This window comes from Triturus cristatus, chromosome 4_1, assembly GCF_964204655.1.
Source record: "Triturus cristatus chromosome 4_1, aTriCri1.1, whole genome shotgun sequence".
Classification (NCBI taxonomy): Eukaryota; Metazoa; Chordata; class Amphibia; order Caudata; family Salamandridae; genus Triturus; species Triturus cristatus.
This window is the reverse complement of record NC_140585.1, coordinates 69,670,630-69,694,072: the sequence shown is the minus strand read 5'-3', so window position 1 is coordinate 69,694,072 and position 23,443 is coordinate 69,670,630. Positions and strand designations below refer to the sequence as shown.

The following is a 23,443-nucleotide window of genomic DNA, read 5'->3' as shown; positions in this document are numbered from 1 at the left end:
TCGTTTGCGGGTCACATACCAGGGGAGGCAGAAATTCTTCACCAATCCACAGCAGGTGGAGGACTTTCTCAAGCAGCACAAACGGAATAGGCGGCTGGAGACGGGAGCGGACGATGATCTGGCCCCTGGTCAAGAGCGGCTTGATGATGTGGACCCGTAGGTGAGCAGCACTGTCTATGTATACACACTCCTGAGGGAGTTCGAAGGGGGGCCTCTGGGCTATGCTTGGACCTTATTTATGATGGACATTGCCCTGAACTCCGGGAAGTAGTGGTAGAAGTGGGGGGTAGGGAGGTATCCTGCTGGTCGATGGTTGCCGGGGTCCCCCTGGCATGGGACTCCTCCTGGCCTACGCAGCAGGACTGTATTGTTGCAATTGGTCTATGGATATCATTGGATGTGGACGGTATTCCGCAGGTCGCCGCTGATTATAGCGCTGGACACCCCCCTCCTGGTTGCCAGGCTGGGCTACACGTGTTGTGGTTCGGACAGGCTTGCACGGAGGGGGTTATAGTGATGCCGCCTAGAACTGTTACCCGATGGGAATTACACTAACATACGTTTATGGGGTTGAGGGCTGTTTTAGGCCTAGTTGTTGGGATGTGTATGGGAGGGACGGGGAGGGAACGCTGCTGGCAGGTTGGGGTTTGCTTCAGTGGGAGGGGGGTGGGTACAAGGGTAGTTGTGGATGTGTGTATGATTGGGGTTCACAGATTGAGAGGAATGCAACCAAAATGTACGGAGTGGGTCGGCCGGGGAGTAGGCGAGAGATTGCAGGGTACGGAGCCGATGCTGCGTGGGTTCTTGTGGCTGCAGTGGATGTATGTTGCCGGGGATGTGGCTGGGGTGGCCACTCCTCTGGGAAATCGTTGAGGCTGGGAGGAGGCCGCGTCTTGAGTCATGGATGGCTAGCTGGAGATGGCTGACCGGGGTCGTATCTCTAGATTAGCGGTTTTGTCCTGGAATGTCCGTGGACTGAATGATGCGAGGAAATGTCGGAGGGTGGTGGCCTATTTGGATCAACATCAGGTGCAGATCGCCCTGCTGCAGGAGACGCATCTCAGCCCCTGGGCCACCTATACCTTTGCGAGTAGATGGGCGGGTGTGCGCTGTTTCTCCTCATACTCTGGATATGCCAGAGGTACGGCGATTCTGATTAAAAAAACGGTGCCGTTTGTACGGTTTTGTGAACGTGTGGATGATGAGGGTAGATTTGTATTGGTGTGGGGCAGATTGGGTGCTGATACTGTTACTATTGTCAATTGCTATGGGCCTAATGTGGACACTCCTGAGTTTTACACCAAACTGTGGGGCGAGATACTAAATGTGGGGTCCATGCATCTCATATGGGGTGGTGATTTCAATGTCACACTGACGCCGGGGCTCGATAGATCGGATGGTAGCCCCCAATATAACAGAAAAGCGGGAGAAGCGCTGGAGGGTAGAATGAGGGAGGGCGAGCTAATAGACAGTTGGAGGTTTGTGCATGCTGGGGTTCGTGAGGGGACGCATTTCACGGTGTATGCCAACACTTGGGCTAGACTTGACTACTGCCTACTATCCCGGGGACTGGGGGTGGACCTGGGCAGGGTGACCCACTTGCCACGGTCCTACTCGGACCATTGTGCAGTGCTGGTGCAGGTAGCCATCCCGGGATACGGCGGTGCAACGTCGCGGTGGCGCTTGCAACCCACGGCACTGTTGGATCCATTGTTCCAGGCAGAATTGGGGGGAGGAGATCGCTGACTTTTTTCCACGCAACAAAGGGACTGTGGCTAGTGTTGAGACCATCTGGGAGGCGTTTAAGGTTACGGTCCGTGGCTTTTGCATATCTATGAGCTTTGGAGTATTACGGGCCCTACGGGGTACACTCACCAGGCTAGAGGCTGAACTTAAGGAGCTGGAGACTTCCATGGCCCGAGAGCCGATGGGTCCACTCCACAAGGAATTCAGGGAGAAGCTGTCGCAATATGAGCGAGAGGCGGAGAGAGGGGCCCGCTTCAGGGGGAAACATTGGCAGGCCCGTCGTTATTGTGAGGGGGAGAGACCTGGGCGGGCATTAGCGGGCATCACCAGGCAGTTACGGGGCGCCTCACACATCTTAGAGATATGCACGCAGGACGGAGCTCTACATCATGACACACAGGGGATCTTACGCCGGTTTACTGAGCATTACGAGGGACTGTACACTGCCCGCAACGTGGGTGATGTCCAGTTTGGGAATTTCTTAGACGACGTGGCGTTATGCTGGCTGAGCGATGAACACAGGGAATTTCTGGGGGCCCCGTTTGAGCTGGATGAGATACGGGAAGCGATTATGTCTTTAAGTAATGGTAAGGCACCTGGTCTGGATGGCTTGCCAGCGGAATTTTATAAAAGCTAGATTGACATAATGGCTCCGGTATTACGGGAGGTGTATGAGGACTCTCTAGAAGCGGGCGTTTGGCCGGGTTCGATGAGAGAGGTGGTGATTACCTCCCTGTTGAAACCGAATAAGGCTGCGGAGGACTGCGATTCCTACAGACCGCTCTCCCTGATCAATTGTGATGCCAAGATTTTGGCGAAGGTGCTGGCCATGCGGCTCTCCCTCTTGATGACTAAAATTGCCCTCCCAGACCAGGCAGGGTTTGTCCCGGGTAGATCCACCGCTAGTAATCTGCGTACGCTCTTCTCATTGATTCAAACGATCGCGCCGGAGCTGCCTGTCGCGGCAATATTCCTGGACGCCACTAAGGCGTTCGACTCCGTGGAGTGGAATTACTTGTTCACTATACTGTACCGAATGGTTTTTCCCAAAATCTTTGTCGCTTGGATAAAATTGCTATATACCGGCCCTGCGGCTAGAGTATTGGTCAATGGGGAACTGTCGAAGCCGATATTGTTAACTAGGGGTACCAGACAAGGGTGCCCGCTATCCCCGCTGTTGTTCGCCATAGCGATTGAACCTCTGGCATGTCGTATCCGCCAACTCCACAAGCAGAGTGCCTTCCGATGTTGTCAACAGCAGATAGATGTGTCCTTATATGCGGATGACATAACGCTCTATGTGGTGGATCCGCAGAACAACCTGAACTCGCTGCTCCATGAATTTGTGGTGTTTGGGAGATTGTCTGGGATCCACATCAACTGGAGGAAATCGCAATTTTTCCCTCTGACGACGGCGGTCGGGCGCTATGCACTAGATTACCCGTTGGAGTGGTGTGACTCTGATCTCAGATACCTGGGGGTTCGTGTTTCGACGAACCGGGAAGAGACTTTACGTCTGAATTATGGTACGGCCATAGATAAGCTGGCGGACGATGTGTCGCGCTGGATCTCGTTGCCGTTGACGATGGCCGGCAGGGCCTCATTGATAAAAATGGTGGTGTTGCCTCGCTTTCTCTATTTCTTCCAAAACATTCCATATTACCCGGGTGCCTTCTTCTTCCGAACACTGCGCTCGGAGTTGCTGCGATTGTTCTGGGCTGGTAAGCAGCCTAGGCTGGCCTGGTCGACTATTACCCTGCCATACAGCAAAGGGGGATTCGACGTTCCCGACTTTCAGGTGTACTGTATGAGCGCGCAGGCGCACTTTGCATATCATTGGTTTGCCCCTACGCCCTACATGCCGCAACTAGCGGTTGAGGACTGGCTGGCTCGACCGCTGCCGCTACAGGGCCTCATCCATGGTCCCGTCACTGCGCTCGACACACCGCTCACCACCGTGACGAGCACGATTGATGCTTGGCAGCGCTTAATGCGCAGGCTATCGGCCGGTCTACTATATGCCCCGCGGCTGCCGTTTGTTTATCATCCGGGCCTCTCTCTGTTGCAGGAAGGCGGGTTCCGGGTGTTATGTGCTAAGATAAAGGTCAGCTGTTGGGGGGGATCTCTTTGAGAGTGGTCAGTTCAAAACGAAGGAACAATTCTTTGCGGGATATCAGCCGAATCCACTGGAGGTCTTTTATTATCTCCGGCTGCGGCAAGGGATGCGACTGGCGATACCGCACTATCCGGAGGAGCCCGAGGTGGTGAATCCGTTGCAGATCTTGCTCGCGTCTACGGACGGTCGGCACCTGGTCTCACAGTTATATTGCAGTATTCGCCGGGGTGGTGGAGACGTCGGCGGCAAAGCGCTTCATGGCTGGACTGTCGAGTTGGGTAGGGACATTACGGAGGCGCAGTGGGCGTATTGCTGTGAGCTCACCTCCCAGATCTCCTCCAGCTGCAGATTGCGTATTATCCATTATAAGTTTCTACAGCGCTGGTATTACACTCCTGTTAGGAAGTACCGATTTCGTTTGTCGGACTCTGATCGATGTGAGCGGTGCCGGTCGGAGGGAGCTGATTTTCTTCATCTGGCTTGGTTGTGCACGGGGGTAGCTGACTATTGGGTACAGGTCCATGCTGCTATTACGGCCATGGTGGGAGCCGTGGTTAAGCTTGACCCGCTTGTGATGCTGCTGGGCTATACAGCGTCGGTGCCTAAAGCACACCGTAAATTTGTCAATATTGTGTTGCTACTCGCGAAACGGCGGGTTGCGTGTCGGTGGGGTAGGGGTCGTGCACCTAAGTTCAAGGAGTGGTTGGAGGATGTTCTGTACTGCCAGGACCAGAATGTGATATATGCCGAAACGCAACCTTTGAAGAGCAGAGCCAAAGACATCTGGGATCCGTTTAAAGCGTATCTAGCAGCCCAGACTAGCTCCGCTGAGGGGGATGGTTAGGTTGCCGGGGTATGTTGCGCGGATGGTTGGTGTATCTGACTTGGGGGGGCTTGTTGTAGCATGGACGTGTGGGAGAAAAGAAGAATGGGGACATAACTGGCGGGGAAACTTCCTGGCTTGCGCAGAGTGATTAGTGCTGGGATGACCCTAGACGGGCTCCATGGCCGTGATGTGCCCCCCTGCGTGGGATGTGTGGATGGTATTTGACTCGGGTGGGCTTCCTAAATGCTCCCTCCCGTTATCCCTCAATGCTGAACTGTCTTCCGACCCATTTATGCTCAGAGGGGTATGTATACCAGTGCCGCCGGACCCCCGGGTTGTCGGCTAATTGGCTGTGTACACGATGTTTGAACTTTTAATACAGTGTCTCCTGGAGCCGGCCGGAAAGGTTGTAGGCGAATGATTGTGTGGTTGCTGAAAGTTGCAATAAAGGTTTTTGAAACTTTAAAAAAAAAACAAAAAAAAAAAAAAAGTCTTGTGCGTGTGATGTAGGAGAACGAATGATGTAGGAATGTCGGAGGATGAGCAACCTTCTCAATTGACTTTTGCTGCCTCCTCGCCTACTAGCTAAATTCCTCAATCAATCAGTTGATTTATATAGCACAGCTAATCACCCACAAGGGTATTGAGGCGCTTCGCTTACTTTACCCAGCACAGTATCTTTGGTCTCAAAAGGGTGCGGTCTTCATTTAATATTTGCAACAGTGCGTCAATTCTTCTGTGTTATTTTCTGAAACGGACTCTTCAAGCTGTACTCTTTCTTGCCTCAACTCTGCCGATCTCAGTACAGTTTCTTTCTATATCTTACTACTCTGCATGAGGCATCCATAACTCTTATTTGATTCTTTTTCGCTCTTTCCTATCATTCACAGATGTCTCTGCCTCGAGCCCCTTCCCGACTGTCAGAGCTCTGCTTCGCTGCAAGTTGAACTGTCTCTACTTTATGTTTGAGTTCTTTCTCCGACTCCCTCATCGTGGCTCCCGTTTCACTGCAGTCTCCTTCCAGGCCGCTCCCTTCTCTATGGCTGGGCCCAAACTGGGGTGGCGTAGTGGGCAAAAGAACGATGGATTTAACCCAGATCTTTTGATTGGGGGAGAATGTTTGCATGGTCAGCATTCCATCCATCATTTGTTTGCTGTAACACTTTTCGCCCTAAGTGGGATGGGTATGCCCAGCCGTGGGTCCCTTGCTCACTGTGCCACTGGATTCAAGCTAGCCTGGCTGAAGAAGGGTGACATACCCCGCAACCGGTCCCAGCATGCTTGTTTCCGGTCCAGGGAGGACCTGGCCTGGCAGTTCGGTCTGGAATGTTCCCATGGGGCACAGGGTCAAGACTGATTTGCATATGGCTGGGCCGAAACTGGGGTGGCGTAGTGGGCAAAAGAACGCTGGATTTAACCCAGATCTTTTGATTGGGGGAGAATGTTGGCATTGTCAACATTCTGTCCATCATTTGTTTGCTGAAACGCTCCCTTCTCTTGCACAGTTTATTTAATCTCTTCTCCCCTCTTTTCCTGCTTTCACACCATGTTCTCATCAATGGTGGTAAAAATGTTTTAAAAAAACAGCGTGAGGAGCATTTCCAAGAATTTGTGCATTAACCGTGATCGCGTCGCTTTAATGCTAGGATTATCAATGCATTTTTGCCGATTTTGTAACCAGTGCCCGTAAGTAGGAAAACAGCCATTACTACACAGTCATAACCATGCATTACCATGAATCCTTTACAACAAGGTAAGGGAATTTAGGTGAAAAGGGTATGTTTGGTTTTAGGGGAGGATAGATAGACAGACAGACAGACAGACCGATTTCGTTGCAGTGGTATGTGTGATAAAGATACATTTGTGACAAATAAAATGTGTGGTAAAGACATGCGTGGTAAAGGCATTTTCGTTGTAATGCCCACATTGTAAAGGCATGCTTTCGGCATACAACCCCCCCCCCCCTCCCGCAGTAGAGCGCTTTGGATTAAAGCGCTATAGTAAACAATCCTGCATGACTATCCCCAGGCAGGCTCGACGGGGAGCCCACTTCCCCATTCCCAACAGACTGAGATAAAGTTGCGGAAGCTGCTGGGCTTATCTCCGACTGGAGTCATTTATTAGTGCACGTTGTTCGTAAATAATAAATCTGAACTGTTCTCTCAGTCGGTTGGGGCTTTATTCAGTCTGATCCCGCCTTAGGCGGGAAACCGCCGCTACTGTTTCTGGATAGTTATAAAGCCCAATGTGTCCCAGTCCCTGGTTAGGGTAACTGTATCGGTCAAACTGAGCTTCTGGGACCTGTAGGAAGAATGCAGCAGGACTTTTGGATTTAGGAAATCTGGCACTAGGCAGGGCTTGGAGCTGAAGTCTGGGGGCTTAGGAGACTCATGCGTCCACAGTAGAGCCTGTGTTCGACCTCATGGTCACAGGTTCAAATCCGGCAGGTCCACTCAGCCTTTCATCCTTCTAAGGTCGATACAATGAGTACCATTGAGTTGGGTAACAATAAACATCTGTTATTCAGTGCCAAGATGCCCCCTTGAGGGTGAACGTGCTCTTACAAATACACGTTATGTTATGAAGACGTCTCCTTATACCGAGCCTTTCCTTCTGCCCAAACCTACCCCTGGGATCCAGCGCTCTGTGCAGGTTTAGATCTGACACTATTCGGAGATTATAGTCATGTTTCCCTCAGGGCCAGTGCACAACTAGCACAATTTACTATATCTCTGTGCGATGAATTCTCTGAACGGACTGTGCTACATTTTACCCTTTTCTGTAAATTTTATGTTTTGTCTACTAAAGGTTTTGAATTCCATGTTTTTAAAGTAATTACACTTTAAAAGCCGAGGAGCTGCATTACAGTTTCTGTAATTAATCAATGAAGTTTGAGTCACTGTCGGCTCCTTTTAAAAATGGTGCCATGCGACGTGGGAATTCCATGCTTTGTATTTATTAATTGGAAAACTTTATTTGATCATTATTCAATAATCACAAACGTTGAAGGTACAACATGGATACCCCGGCCTTAAAATAAATACATGATTAAAACAGTTAAATAAAAATATATAAAAACGCTCAAACAACAGAAGACATCTAAACCGTCCAGTCCAGGCAATTCATAGACAGTTTCCATCTTGGTTAAACACAGTATTTAAAGATTCAATGCTGCGTTCAGGTACAGAGCTCGCGTCAAGATGGGCCCACCAGCAGTTATAGGGCAGGTTCAGCGCCATCTGCAAAGAGTAAAGGGTGGTCTGGGCCGACACAAGCCCCTGGGTCTTAAAATAGGAAACATCTGTGCCTTGGGAATCACAGGCCTTGAAGAATGAGGAAAGACGTTCCAAGGTCTGTGGCGACCGACCATCACAAGGGCAGGGGAATGGGGCTCATCATCAAGGCGGCGCTATGAAATTATTGCCGCTTTTGCGTCCCTTTTCGTGTGAAAAGCGGCGATAATTTAATCGCCTTATCAGCAAAGACACGCTATTGCGTGTTTTGCTGACTTATCGCCCGTCACAACAACGCCCCGCTTTGCATCTCTAATGAGATGCAAAGTGGGCGTTCCTTTCCAAAATAACTGGAGAAATGTCGCTAACCGACATTTCTCCAATTATCAATGGGCACGCTAACAAGCATAGTGATAAGAAAGGTAGTGCTAACCGCGGTTATCGCTACATTCCTTACGCCTGCTTTTAGTTTGACTTAGCCATGATATCCAATGGAAGGTGGCTATCATGGCTGAGTCTGCCCTGCCCTATCAGCAAGCTATCGCCAAACGTTGTGCGATTATCGCTGGATTTCCAGCGATAATCGCACATTTGGCAGCTTGCGCCTGGGATTTTATCGCTTTTGAGATAAGCGTTGATGATAGCACGCTACCTCAGCGATAAAATTCAGCGGTAGCCGGCGATAATTATCCTCACGCTAGCGATAATTATCGCCGGCCCTTGCTGATATGCCCCAATATTGGTTCAGGTTCATCCTGTCGTGGTGGAAAACTTAACCTGTAGCGAATGCACCATGTTGAAATGTGGGGGCATATTATCAAGCACGGCGTTAAAAATTATCGCCAGTTTAGCAGCAGAAAACTGCAGCTAAAACGTCGATAATGGGCTTGATAATACGCCCTTGAGAATTCCAATAGAAGCCCATGTTCTGGTGTGAACCTGGGCTTCCATTGGAATTCACAAGGGCGTATTATCAAGCCCATTATCGCTGCTTTAGCGGCGATAATGTTAACGCCTTTGTTGATAATATGCCCCTTAGTGAGCAAGGACGCCCCCCACGGGTTCATGACGAGGGAGAGATGAGGCCAAAGACCAACGCCGGTTTGGAAAATCAAACCTGCTCTGAAATGGGCCTGTCCAGGGCAGCGGCCACCCCCCTCCCCCCCCCCCCCCCCTCAGCAGCCCTCTGCTCAGCGGCCCCCCTCCACAGCGGCTCCCCTCCACAGCGGCTCCCCTCCACAGCGCCCCCCCTCCACAGCGCCCCCCCTCCACAGCGGCCCCTGAAAGAACGTTTTAACCAAATCTCCATTGTGGTCATTTATCCAGTGCGGCGCCTGGTACAATTATGGGCGACCCAACAATACAGACGTGTGTTCGACGCGGGCAGCCCTGGGACTTCATAGCCGTCACCACAGCCCAGCCAATGTTGGATCACCGCCCGGGTCTAAGCTGTGTGCCCCCCGCTCCAAACCGCTGCCCAATTAGGGGTGGGGGCCAGGCGCGCAACACCCATTGGGCTCACCGGGCTTCAGCCCCCCCCCCCCCCCTCATGTGCGTCCAGCCCGGCTGAGACAGCCTCGCGGGCTGGAGTCCGTCTAATTGCAGCCGCACCCGAGCACTTCACAGGTCTTTAAAAGACCATTTACTCGTTAATGATGCTTTTGTTGTGTGTTCACCCCTTCTTACAGCCACTCTGCCTATGGCTGGAAGACTTAGCCCCCCCCGAAATCTTTTTCAGCCCCCCCCAAATCCTTTTCAGCCCCCCCCCGAAATTTTGCTCTAGTTGCCCGCCTGGTGGGGGCAGTTTTACTTCTCATCAACATCCCCCCGGCGCCCACTCCACGAGGCTTTCTGCACAAGAGATGCTGCTCCCGCTGTGCCCTCGAGCGCCATAGGTTAAGAACGGTAAACATTGCAAAGCCTCCCACAAAGCATGACATGGGCTTTGGCGATACTGGTGTCTAAGTCAATCTCGTTCATAAACCTAAGGACCGGGTCCCCGAAACCCCGAGACCGTTCGAGGTCGGAGGGAGCCGCGCCGCTCGCCCGTGTATAACGGCGCAGGGCAGGGAAAGGCCGAATCCGGGGCCGGTCCTTTAGATTCCAGGAAATTGTTCAAACCATTTATATAAATTAAAAGAGGCGCTCTAACACAACTCTGCGCAGCACCTCGAGGGAGGCCACAAGAAGCCGTAGTTTCCGCATCGTGACCGAGGCCGCAGCGTCAGCTGAGGAGCCCGAGGAAGACCGTGAACCCCGGGGCACGCCCCGGTCAGCCGATGCGCCCCCGAGCTCGGACCCGTGGACCCGATCAAAGGCCCGCCACGGTCCATGGACGCGGAACAGACGGAGCCTTTCTTTGCCCCACGTGTCACCCATCAGGGGTTAAGATTCCGACCGTGCCACAGTGTTCTCCTGCCCCCCCCCTAAACCCGCACGGGGGGGACGGAGAATGTTATGGTGGGCCCATCCTCAATTCTTTCTGGATTCTTCTGCCCGCCACTTTTAGTATTGGATTCATTAGGGACAGGGGCCCGTCGCAGCTCGGGTCCCGCCGAACCCCTCTGGCCTCACCTGTGATACAGGGGTGCATCAAAAGACCCCACCTTTCCTCTTTCAATCAATCAATGACAAGATTTGTAAACCGCACTACTTACCCGCGAGGGTCTCAAGGCGCTGAGGGAGAGGGGGGGGGGGGTTGCCGCTACTACGTCCTGTCCCGATAGCTCCCCTATGAGCTGCTCTAGAAAGGAACCTGCGTGCCCGAGGGGGTGAATAAAGGGTGCTGAAAGTTTATGGGGCTGGGGTACACAGGAGGCCTCAAAAGCATAAGGGGGGGCAGCAGAAGGACAAGGCGCCGAGTGCCAGAGCGGGTGAACATAAGGTGTCTCGAGTGCCTGAAGGGGTGCCCTCCGTGTCTGAAGAGAGAGGGGGGGGAGAGAGTTAACACAGCGTGCTGAAAGTGTATGAGGAAGGTGTACACAGAGGCCAAGAGTACATGGGGGTAAACACATGGTGCCCTGAATGCCGAGGGGAAGGGGGGCGAACACAGCGTGCTTAAATTGTATGAGGGATGTGTACACAGGCGGCCTAGCGAGGGGGGGGGGGGGGGGGGGAGGAGGAACACAAGGTGTCTTGAGTGCTTGTGAGGGAGGTAAACAGAGTGACCAGAATGCGGGGGGGGGGGGAAGAGTTGTACACAAGAAGCCCTGAGTGCCTGTAGGGGGTGAACAGAGGGTGCCTAGAATACCTGAAGGGGGGTTATAAAGGGTACTGTAAGAGTATGAGAGAGCTGTACACAGGGCGAACGTCTACGAGAGGTGTAGACAGGGTGGACGTCTACGAGAGAGTTGTAGATAGGGTGGATGTCTACGAGAGAGGTGTAACAGGGTGGACGTCTACGAGAGAGTAGTAGACAGAGTGGACGTCTACGAGAGAGGTGTAACAGGGTGGACGTCTACGAGAGAGTAGTAGACAGAGTGGACGTCTACGAGAGAGGTGTAACAGGGTGGACGTCTACGAGAGAGTAGTAGACAGAGTGGACGTCTACGAGAGAGGTGTAACAGGGTGGACGTCTACGAGAGAGGTGAGCACAGGGTGGTCGTCTACTACGAGAGAGTTGTACACAGGGTGGACGTGTATGCGAGAGGTGTACATAGGGTGGACGTGTAGGAGAGAAGTGTACATAGGGTGGAAGTGTACGAGGGTAGTGTACACAGGTTGCCCAACTGTACGAGGGGTATGAAAAAGTGCTCTCTGAATGAAAGTGCAGCCACATGGGGTACTGAAAGTGCCCGAGGATGGTGCACACAGGATGCCCGGAGTGCCACAGGGAGGGGAATAAGTGCAGACCCATGCATGGTACTAAAAGTGCCCGAGGGAGGGGACAAGGGTTGTGTGGGTGAAAGTGCAGCCTCAAACAAGGTGCCAAGAGTTCCTAAGGGGGGGGGGGGGACCAGTGCTGTCTGGATGATGATGCAGCCCATGCCTGGTACTGAAAGTGCAGCCCATGCCTGGTACTGAAAGTGCAGCCCATGCCTGGTACTGAAAGTGCAGCCCATGCCTGGTACTGAAAGTGCAGCCCATGCCTGGTACTGAAAGTGCAGCCCCAATGGGTGTCGAGAGTGCCTGAGGGAGGGGAGCACGTGTTGTGGGAGTGAAAGTGCAGCCCCTAAAAAAGGTGCCAAACGTTCCCATGGGGGGGGGGGGGGCGGTTCTGTCTGAATGAAAATGCAGCCGCTCAGGGCGCCGAGAGTGCCCGAGGCAGGGGGATAAGCGCCGTCTGAGCCGAGTCTTCTCTTTGGAAGGCACGCCAGCCACCAGGAGCGGGGCAGTGTCTGTGGTCGTCAGCCCTATAAGCAGGGGTTTGATTTGGGAGGGGGCGGGAGGGGGGCAGGAATGGCACAGGGGCGTTTTTGTCTGGTGACTAACAGGTTGTTGAGGGAAGTCGCCTCTTGAGCAGGTGCAGGCAGGTTTTGGACATTAATAGCAGAAACAAGATGGAGTCCGCTGCGGTATGGGCGGATCAATGGGGGGGGGGGGGGGTGGATACAGACGTCAGAGTTGTTCACAGGCTGAGTGGGGCTAAACTCGTTGCTCCTGGAAGGGGAACAAGTTTGCTTCAAGGGTACAGTTAGTTGATCAAATAAAGGAAGTATTTTATTGGAGGTGGGGCAAAGGTTGCAGGTTGGTAGTCAGTAAAATAAGGCACTAGCCAGGTTTGGTATCTGTAGTCTGTATGGCTTTCGCCTCGGGCAACGGAGTTGCCAGAAAATTAAAAGACCCCCTCCCCCCCCCACACACACACACTCACACTTTGAACCAAAGCTGTTTTGACACCAAGCAAGCGTAGCAAGTCATCGAAACCCGCCCCACAGAGCTGGCTCGTCTCTTCTATGATTCGATCCATTCAACCTTTAACCTTCCATCCACCCGTAGATATCCACCGTTTCACCTTTACACTCTGCCATCCATTCAAAATGTGACCATTCCGTCTGTCTGTCCATCCACCCGTTCACCAATCCATATCTAAACCTATCCATCCATCTTCAAAGCTATCCATTAAACCTATCCATCCATCATTTCACTCAGTCACCCATGCTTTCACCCTTTCGCCCATCCACCCTTGTACTCAGTCCATCCTTTCACTCCATCCACCCTCCCTCCCTTCACTCATCCATCTATTCTTGCCCTCATCTGCTATCCAAGTATGAATCCTTCAACCTTCAATCAACCCACTGATCTACACCATTTCACCTTTGCAATCAGTCATCCAGTCAGTCACTCAGTCACCATTACGTCAGTCCATCCTTCCATCTGCCAATCCTTATCCAAACCTATCCATCCATCTTCAAACCTATCAATGAAACCTATCTATTCACCATTTGACTCAGTCACCCATCCTTTCACTTATCCACCCCTTTTCATCCATTCATGAATCCATCCTTTCAATCATCAATCCATCCTTTCAATCATCAATCCATCCTTTTGCTCATCAATCCCCCTTTTCACTCATCCATCCATTCTCTCCTTCCTTCCCTTCTCACTCATCCATCCATTCCCTCCTTCCATCCCTTTTCACTCATCCATCCACTCACCTATCCATCCATTCCCTCCTTCCATCCATTTTCACTCATCCATCCATTCCCTCCTTCCATCCCTTTTCACTCATCCATCCACTCACCTATCCATCCATTCCCTCCTTCCATCCCTTTTCACTCATCCATCCACTCACCTATCCATCCATTCCCTCCTTCCATCCATTTTCACTCATCCATCCATTCCCTCCTTCCATCCATTTTCACTCATCCATCCACTCACCGATCCATCCTTTCACTCATCCATCCATCCTTCCACCCACTCAGCCTTCCACCCACTCAGCCTTCCACCCACTCAGCCTTCCACCCATTCATTTCACTCACCCATCCGTCCACTCCTTCATCCAGCCACCCATCTACCCTCCCTTTACTCATCCATCTATTCTTTCCCTCATCTTCTATCCGAGTATCGATCCACTCAACCTTCCAGCAGCCCACTGATGTACACCATTCCACCTTCAGAATCTGTCATCCATAAGTCAGTCACCATTCCGTCTACGAATCCTTCCGCCCCCCAATCCTTATCCAAACATATCCATCTTCAAACCCATCAATTACATCTATCCATCCATCTACCATTTCACTCAGTCACCCATCCTTTCACTTATCCATCCCTTTTTATCCATTCATGCAACCATCCTTTCAATCAATCCATCCATCCTTTCAATCAATACATCCATCCTTTCAATCAATCCATCCATCCTTTCAATCAATACATCCATCCTTTCACTCATCCATCCGTCCACCCCTTCATTCAGCCATCCATCCACCCTCCTTTTCACTCATCCATTCATCCCCTCTCTCTCTCTCTCTCATCACTCATCCACCCACCTGCAGCTGCTAAAGCCGGTTTTGGACGCCCCCGGCCGAGGGTTTGAGATGTGACGCGCACCCGTCTCATTAAAGCACCCCTTTCACACAGTCCGCGCCGCGGAGTCTCCTCTGAAGTGCCCGATGGGGTGAACAAGTGCGGCTTGAAGGAGCGTGGGGGCCACACACCATAACAGGGGTGGTTACAGGGGCGTAGCGCAGGCCTGCGGGACAGGTACGAGTGCTGTCTGAAGGAAAGTGCAGTCCCACAGGGTGCTGGAAGTGCCTGAGGGACAGGTACAAGTGCTGTCTGAAGGAAAGTGCAGTCCCACAGGGTGCTGGAAGTGCCTGAGGGACAGGTACAAGTGCTGTCTGAAGGAAAGTGCAGTCCCACAGGGTGCTGGAAGTGCATGAGGGGGAGGTTCAAGCACTATCTGAATAAATGTACAGCCCCACACGAGGTGCTGGAAGTGCCTGAGGGGGCGGTACAAGTGGTGCCTGTGCACGAAGCAGCAGGGATTGATGCGGGGTTGAGGTGCACCGGCGGAGCGGTGCACGGAGCCGCAGGGAGCGCTGTGCACGGAGCAGCGGGGAGTACCCGGGCCTCAGTGATGGAACCGCAGATTCTGCGGAGGCAGCTCCGGGCCCACGGAGCAGGGAGCGCGGCCCCTGGGGCTGGGAGGCACCGGGAGGGGCTCGGTGCCCGGCCGGGCTGGCTATTGTATGTGGCCGCAGAGACACACGACTCCGCGCGTGCTGTAGCACAGAGCGTCACTGTGATGGCCTCTCAACGCAAACTCGATTGCAACAGCACAGAGAGTGCAGTTTTCTGAAGCCTGGAAGCTCCACGGATGTAGAAGCCGCCATGAAACTGTAATTCGCCAACAAGTCCTGGGCGCGCCCCATCGAAGCACCGGACACTATTGTATGAACACCGGGGGCTGCAACGGGGGAAATCGTTTGTGTAAAACAAACAAATCTGAATTAACAGGAACAAAATCCTCCATAATCAAACAAAAAGGTGCAAACGTGTTATTCTGCACGTCCCAGCCATGTTCATGTTGTAACTTTGGATTTCAGTTTCGGTTTCGCCCGTCTTCACCCAGAGGACCGAACGCAGCACCTTCCGAACAAAGGGCCACGAGGAAGAGGGTGGTAGATTTTATATTTATTATTTAAAAGCATCACTAAAGGCAGTGTATGGTTCAAGACGCCATACCATAGAAGGAACGTAAAGTGTTCGTACGGAGTGCCCTCTTGATAGAAGGGCCGCGTGACCTCTCCCTGACCCCAAGAGACCCTCTGAAGTATACAAGGAAGCCTCCCCCCCCCCCCCCCCCAGCTTCCGGGAGTGCATGTATTCAGCATACACACACACACATCCCCCCCCCCCCTCATAGTATACCAGGCACACGTGCACTCGGTGCATGTGCACAGCACTCACACAAACTGCACAGCACTGTATCCAGCGCTTTAAATGGGCCGGTACTGTCCGGTGGGGAGTACCGGCACTTTTTTATTTTGCGAGGGAGCGTACCTGCACTTCTCAAGGGAAACGTAATACTTTTAATTGGACCAGCAGGTACTCTGGTACAGAGTACCCACACTTCTATTTTTCCATTTCAAGCACTAACTGTACCCTTCATGTGCTGTACCACACTTAGACACATATACATACAGCACTTGCATTTAACATGCAACTGCCCATCACTGTACCCTTTATGTATTGTACCACTCATGGGCACACATACATCCAGCATGTGCGTTTAATATGCATGCACTGCGCCCTTCATGTATTGTACCACTCACACCCAGCACACAAATTTACCATGCACGTAGGGCACCCTTCATGTATTGAGCCACTCACAAGCACACCAATATACTTTGCGTTAGGTTTGTTTAAAAAAAGTAACACAAACTTTACGCAAAGTCTTTGTAAATCTGAGCCTACACCATTGGTGCAGCCTATGTGTAGTAAAATTTTAAAATATTGACACTCAGTGCTTCCTGCCAAAAACATGGACTTTGTAGCATTATAAACCAAAATCACTATTCCACACAGCACCAAGCAGGATTTAATTCTGACTCTCACACACAGAGACATCTGAAGCAATTGCATTAACCAACTGAGATTTCATCCTTTATGAGTGCCTTTCCCACTAATTAATCTGTGTGTGTATTATTCTAATATGCAGTTAACCTAAAGTTGAAAAAAGCATTTAATACCAGCTACTGAATATCTTTTTTGTTCTTTGTAGGCCTGGAATTGACCCTGGCAACACACCGACTGACCTCTGCCCCATGCCAATTAAAACATGGCAGTTGTGCTATGCAGTGTGTGTAGGACAAGCGTCCTACACACACTGCATAGCACAACATTCTTCGGGTACTTTAGCACTCATAGGCACTTGTACGCCCAGCACATGCATTCCCCGGCAGGCACCGCTCAGTACTGAACTATCCCTGTATTACCCTTCCCAGGCACACACACACCCAGCACAGACGCACCACCTCTGCACTGCGCAGCACTTCACACAAATCTGACATAGGTCAAGGATGCCTTAAGCACACAGCAGAGGCACTTTAACAGGGAGTGAGCCTGTAGGCCTCACTCCAGTGACGCACATTACAACGGACCCGTCCCCTCCTACTGATCACTAGAGGGTACGCTGCCACCACCACGCTCGTGCGCCAAACTCCTGGTTAGAGGTAATAGCCTTCCACCCCTAGGAGGGTGGCACTTTGGGCGCCCCTCCCAGTCCAACAACACCGCAGTCCGTGAGACAGGCCTATGTCATGGTGCACATGCATGATCCGTGCTCGCCTATGACAACAAAAATGAGGGATACAGACATATGTACAGGTGGGCACTCGGGACAGGGTTCACGGCCCTGACCACGCGAGGGCTTGTCTATCCCACCAGTCCGTTGTGAAGAACCTCTGAGGGAGACGTCTTCAAACTGTGGGGCGCGCCCCCCTGGGGGTCCGTGGCGGCATTCTCAGGGGGGCGCAGATGTCTCGGAAAAGAAGTGTAAATGAAGGTGGCCTGGAAGCAGGAACTTATTCATTTATTTGTCCTGTTTCAAGGCTATCTTCATTTACACGCAGCCAAAGGGCTATAAAAAAAAAAAAGCATGGGAGCTGGGATTTTAATTGGCATGGGGCAGAGGTCAGTCGGTGTGTTGCCAGGGTCAATTCCAGGCCTACAAAGAACAAAAAAAATATTCAGTAGCTGGTATTAAATGCTTTTTTCAACTTTAGGTTAACTGCATATTAGAATAATACACACACAAATTAATTAGTGGGAAAGGCACTCAAAGAATGAAATCTCAGTGGGTTAATGCAATTGCTTCAGATGTCTCTGTGTGTGAGAGTCAGAATTAAATCCTGCTTGGTGCTGTGTGGAATAGTGATTTTGGTTTATAATGCTACAAAGTCCATGTTTTTGGCAGGAAGCACTGAGTGTCAATATTTTAAAATTTTACTACACATAGGCTGCACCAATGGTGTAGGCTCAGATTTACAAAGACTTTGCGTAAAGTTTGTGTTACTTTTTTTAAACAAACCTAACGCAAAGTATATTGGTATTAACAATCCAGTGCAAATCACAGGCCCAGACCGGCCGAGGGCCGCGTGAGATGTGTGGCTGGAGGGCAAGCAGGGCTGGGGAGACACCGGGACAGGACACAGCAAGCCCGGGCACATTCTGCACGGCTGCCTGAGGGGCAAAAGTAACTGCTCCATTAGTAAACCAGACCACCGGAAGCGCTCTCGCGGTGGGACTGTGTGCGGTGTCTCGTTATGGGACACACCATCGGGGTGGACTCTGTGCTGTCTCTCGTCCTATGACAAAGCTCTGGGTGGACTGGGTGCGGCCTCACGCCCTGTGGCGACCCTCTGGGTGAAGTATGTGCTGTCTCGCGTCCCGTGACACCCATCTGATTGAACTATGTGCGGTCTCGCGTCTCGTGACACCACTCTGTGTGAACTATGTGCTGTCTCTGGTGGTGGTGCGTTTCCCCCTCTCGGTAAAACTATGTACCCTCTTGTACTGTGACACCCCTCTGGGTAGACTGTGTGCTGTCTTGCGCCATAAACAGCCTCTCTGGGTGGACTATGTGCTGTCTCTGGTGGTGGTGTGGTTACCTCTCTGGTTAAGACTATGTACTCTCTTGTCCTGTGACTTGCCTTTGCGTGGACGGTGTCCTGTCTCTTATTCTACGACACCCCTTTGAGTGGGCTATGTATCGTCTCTCATTATATGACACCCCTCTGGGTGAACTATGTGCTGTCTCTCGTCCTGTAACATCACCCTGGAAGGCTATGTGCTGTCTCTCATCCTGTAACACCCCTGTGAAAGGCTATGTGCTGTTTCTCGTCCTGTGGCGCCTCTCTGGGAGGCAATGTGCTGTCTCTCATCCTGTAACACCCCTGTGAAAGGCTATGTGCTGTCTCTCGTCCTGTGGCACCTCTCTGGGAGGCTATGTGCTGTCTCTCATCCTGTAACACCCCTGTGGAAGCCTATGTGCTGTCTCTCATCCTGTGGCACCTCTCTGGTTGGCAATGTTCTGTCCTGCGCCCTTGACAGTCTCTCTGGGAGGCAATGTGCGGTCTCTCGTCCTATGACACCGCTCTGGGAGGCAATGTGCTGTCTCTCTTCCCGGGACACCTCTCTGGGAGGCAATGTGCTGTCTCTCGCCCTGCGACACCTCTCTAGGTGGCAATGTGCTGTCTCTCTTCCCGGGACACCTCTCTGGGAGGCAATGTTCTGTCCTGCACCCTTGACAGTCTCTCTGGGAGGCAATGTGCAGTCTCTCGTCCTGTGACACCTCTCTGGGAGGCAATGTGCTGTCGCTCGCCCTGCGACACCTCTCTAGGAGGCAATATGCTTTCTCTCGTACCGTGACACTCTCTAGGAGGCAATGTTCTGTCCTGCGTCCTTGAACGTCTCTCTGGGAGGCAATGTGCGGTCTCTCGTCCTGTGACACGTCTCTAGGAGGCAATGCTCTGTCCTGCACCCTTGACAGTCTCTCTGAGAGGCTACGCGCTGTCTCTAGTCTTGTGACAACCCTATGGGTGAACGACGTGCCGTCTCTCGTCTTGTGACACCTCTCTGGGTGGACTATGTGCTGTCTCTGGTTGTGTTGTGATGCGATTCCCCCTCTGTGAAAGAGTATGTACTCTCTTGTCCCGTGACACCACTTTGGGTGGACTGTGTGCTGTCTCTGAATCTATGACACCCCTTTGAGTGGGCTGTGTGTCGTCTCTGATTCTATGACACCCCTCTGGGTGGACTGTGGGCTGTCTCTGATTCTATGACACCCCTCTGGGTGGACTGTGTGAGGTCTCTGATTCGATGACACCCCTCTGGGTGGACTGGGTGCTGTCTCTGATTCGATGACACCCCTCGGAGTGAACTGGGAGATGTCTACTCTTCTGGGTGGGCTACGTGTCGTGACTGTCGTCTCTGACTCTATGACACCCCTCTGGGTGGGCTGTGTTCCGTGTCTGTGGTGCCACCCCTCTGGTCTGACCACATGCAGTCAGTCTGTTCTGAGCGGTCTCTCCCAGATGCCTCGCTAATCTGTTCACTGGTCACCGTTTCACGTAACTCTTTCGTGCCCCCCTGTACACAGGAGAGACAGCCATGATGTCTGTTCCATATGCACACTCTAGTGCGGTCTGTCTCTTTCACTGATCACTCGCTTCATTTTTCAGTTATGTTTCTCACTGGTGCAGAGGGGGCGATAGCTCTGCTGTCTGATCACCAGCCCAGTGCAGTCTCTCTATGGTGCTGTGCACAGCCGGCAGGCAGCGCCCGAGTGCTGTCCCCTCGCCCCATCCCCACGAGGCGCTAGTGTTTACAGAATGCATAGCGCTGCACTGTATGTCCACCAGCCTAGGCGCTTTCTCTCTCCTCACCTGGTGCTCCTGCGGCTCTGGTGCCCGGGGGTAGTGCAGGGCCGGGTGGTGCCCTGTGCTCCGAGGGTGCGGCTCCCCAGCTTCCAAGGTGCAGGCTCCTCGGTTTCTGTTTGTGTCAGCTCGAGAGTTCTTTCTTTATTTGCCTCTTTCACTTCCTGTCTCCTGGGCTCGGCATTTCCTCACTTGCTCCAGAGCATCACGTGAGCGTGAGCCGGTGGGAGGGTGGGAGCTAGAGAGGCGCTGGAGGGAGGGGCGGGAGAGAGGAGAAGGGAGGAGGCGAGCCCGGGCTCCGCGGATCTCAGGTGTCCCATGTCAGGTGCACTTTCACTTGCCCTGTGTGGGGTTTTACACCTTTGCATTCTGGGGCGTGCAGTTTTCCTTTTTATCCATAATTCATACAGGCGTAAAAGGATGAAGGTGGCAGAGGAAAGAGACAAGGCGTCTCCTGCCTGCACCCTACATGGGGCAGCTTGAACCCTCTCTCCAGTACTCGCCTGACACTACTTCTGCACAGTGGAGTCACGTGAGGCCACCTCACTTCCAAGCGGCTCCGCTCAGTGTGACACTCACAGTGACCGCCTGCGTAACCAACAGCACTCCGGCAGTTTTATATTTTAAGGTGCGACCAAGACCAAGAAATAGGGGGACATGCAGATTTTGATGTAGTAAACCCCAAAATTCTCATGTTGTTCCCCATTTCATGGACAACACTTGCAATAGGAGATATTTGTTGCAACCAATTAATTCCAAACACCTGAGGGTTGGGTTTTATCAACTGGTCCACTGCTTATGAGTGCCTGAGTCTCCATTATCTAGCAGTGTGAGGAGGTTACCAAATCTCCAAAGAGTCAACACTCCAGTCCTGGGTTCATGTTTAGCAACCCGGTGCATTCTGGGAGCTGTAGTCCTGCTTGGCTTCAGTTGATCCATTTAACTAGCACAACTAAAAACAGAGGGCCACATTTACAAGAGGCCTGTGACGCCGGTGCGTCACTTTTTTTGATGCTCCATTGACGCAAGCCTCAATAATATCTATGAGGTGATGCAAAGCCGTGGCTTTGAATGGCCTCGTAGATATGGAGTGAGGCAAGGCGGAGCAAAAAGCTGGGTTTACTTTGCGTCAAGGAGGCGTTCCATGAGCGTTGCAGTGGGTGTTCCCACGCAACACCCATGGATTTTGACGCTGCCCCAGATTTACAAAATCACGTAAACAGGGCTGGACTGGGAACAGAAACCAGCCCTGGCAAACTGCTTAACCGCCCCCCCCCCCCCCCCCCACTGGGGTGAGGGGGAGTGCAGCCGAGCAGTTTACAAGGGCCGGTTTCGGCCGATTTTGTTACAGGTGGCCGATATTGCCGAATCCCGGTAACAAAAACGGCCCCCCAGGAGCCCAAAACCAGCCCCCATCCTAGCGGCCTACCGGGGAAACGCCCGGTGCCCACTATGGCCATTCCGGCCCTGCACGTAAACCTGGGGCAGTGCCAAAACCTTACACTTCCCCAGAGCAGACGAAGCAAGGAGAAACATCTTTATTTCTCCTCGCTTTTTCGTCTTTCTATGTGTCCTGCATTCTGCAGCACACATAGAACGAGGGAAACGCCTCTATGGATTGTTTTTCTGCAGGAAGTTGTCTGTCCCCGCACAAAAACAATCCTGCCAACAAAGCAGACAAACACTTGCAACCCTTGCATTGGCGCTAGGCCCCATATTGTGCTTTGGCGCTGGCCTAGAGGACAGGAATGTATATCATTCCGTTGGCACATCCCTGCCCTTTCCTTTTGAGGCAGGGCAGCGCAGCAAAGTGTCTTGATGCGTTGCCCTGCACCAAAAACTCGTAAATGAGGCCCAGAGTTCTGAAGTTTCCCAGTTCTAGGCGTGAGTAGCTCAACCCTTCCAGGTATTTGAATTATGGGACTTGTAGTCCAATCCTGGGGATGGAGCGCTGTGGACTCGGTGTCTTGGAGTGATCTGGTACACTGAGAGCAGATTAGGTGAGGGAGTAAAGTGTATTCCTTACTGCGGATGGGCCAAAGTAGGGTGCATTCGACGTGTTTTGTCCTTTTTGTGTTTGGCATTAGCTGCAGCGGAGGAGAGGGTGTTGTTTCAGGAAGTGGCCGTTGCCTTTGGGTGCTCATGAAATGAAGAGTATTTCTAAAGTGCCTCTTCACTCAGGAAAGAGCATCTTGGCGCTAGGACTGGGGCACAGAACCCAAAATGCTGTATAACCGCCCCCCAGTAACAAAAACGTCACCCACTGGTCCAAAACTGGCCCCCCCTTCCAGCCCACTGGGGAAACGCCTGGTGCCCGCTATGGCCAGTCCGGCTCTGGTTTAGAGCAAGCGGTCCCGTTTCTTGCACAACGTCCGTTTTGCAGATCACCCAGTAACAGAAGGGTCATGTGGTGGGGTACGGAGGGGTTTCCAGAACCCAATGAGTGAGCCCATTTCCTTCAGAAAGAATAGAAGGCATGGTCTTCTTTAGGGTTCGGCCCCACTGGGCGCTGACCTGGAGGGGGGCACTGACCTCAGGGCGGTGCAGGGGGCAGTAACATACAATTTAAAAGCACCTGCTGCAGAGTTCCTTGTGCATCCAGCTTTCAGGCAGCAATAAAAATGTCAAGATAACTCTTGTGCTTAATGTTCCTGCTAGAGAGAGAGATCGGAGTGTTGTCTAGTGACAGTTTTGACTCACAATAAAGTAGCACAGAGGGTTAATATGCCTGCTGCAAAGAACAGATCTGTGTTTTACGTGGGTAGCGGAGTGGATTAGTAAAGCCAGCCTTTACCAGCTCTTTAAAACAAATGAAATGTATGTGAGAGAGGGGCTATGGAGATGAGGGGCACTTTTGCAGGGTGGTAGTGAGGGAAGCTGAGGATCAGGTCATGAGAGACGCCATAAAAGATTGCCGCACCAGGCGCCACCAGCGCTAACGCCGGCCCTGATAGAAGGTGCGAGTGCATGGCTGAGCATTTTGGCTTCATAGAGGGTGGAGGCCAGGCTTCCCCAGTAGAAGACGCAAATGAGTTTTATTGCGGTAGCAATAATCCAGAAGGAGCGTTAAACATATAGACACATTTCTTGCAATAAAATATTGAAGTCCACAAAGAAAATCCTTACGATGTCTGCTTCATGTAGAATTCTTTATTTCGCATTCAATCCTGTCATCAATATCATCCAATTTGAACACAATCAA

At 52.0% G+C, this 23,443-nt stretch overlaps 1 protein-coding gene across 1 annotated transcript in view; it reads right to left on the bottom strand.

Moving 5' to 3' along the window:
• The window catches only part of LOC146839549 (V-type proton ATPase 116 kDa subunit a 3-like), a 137,434-nt gene extending 117,003 nt beyond the window's left edge, over positions 1-20,431 (bottom strand). The window contains exon 1 of the mRNA XM_085650816.1: positions 20,251-20,431. The gene's annotated coding sequence lies outside the window, so the exon portion shown is untranslated. The remainder of the gene's footprint in view (positions 1-20,250) is intronic.
• Positions 20,432-23,443: the final 3,012 nt, after the last annotated feature.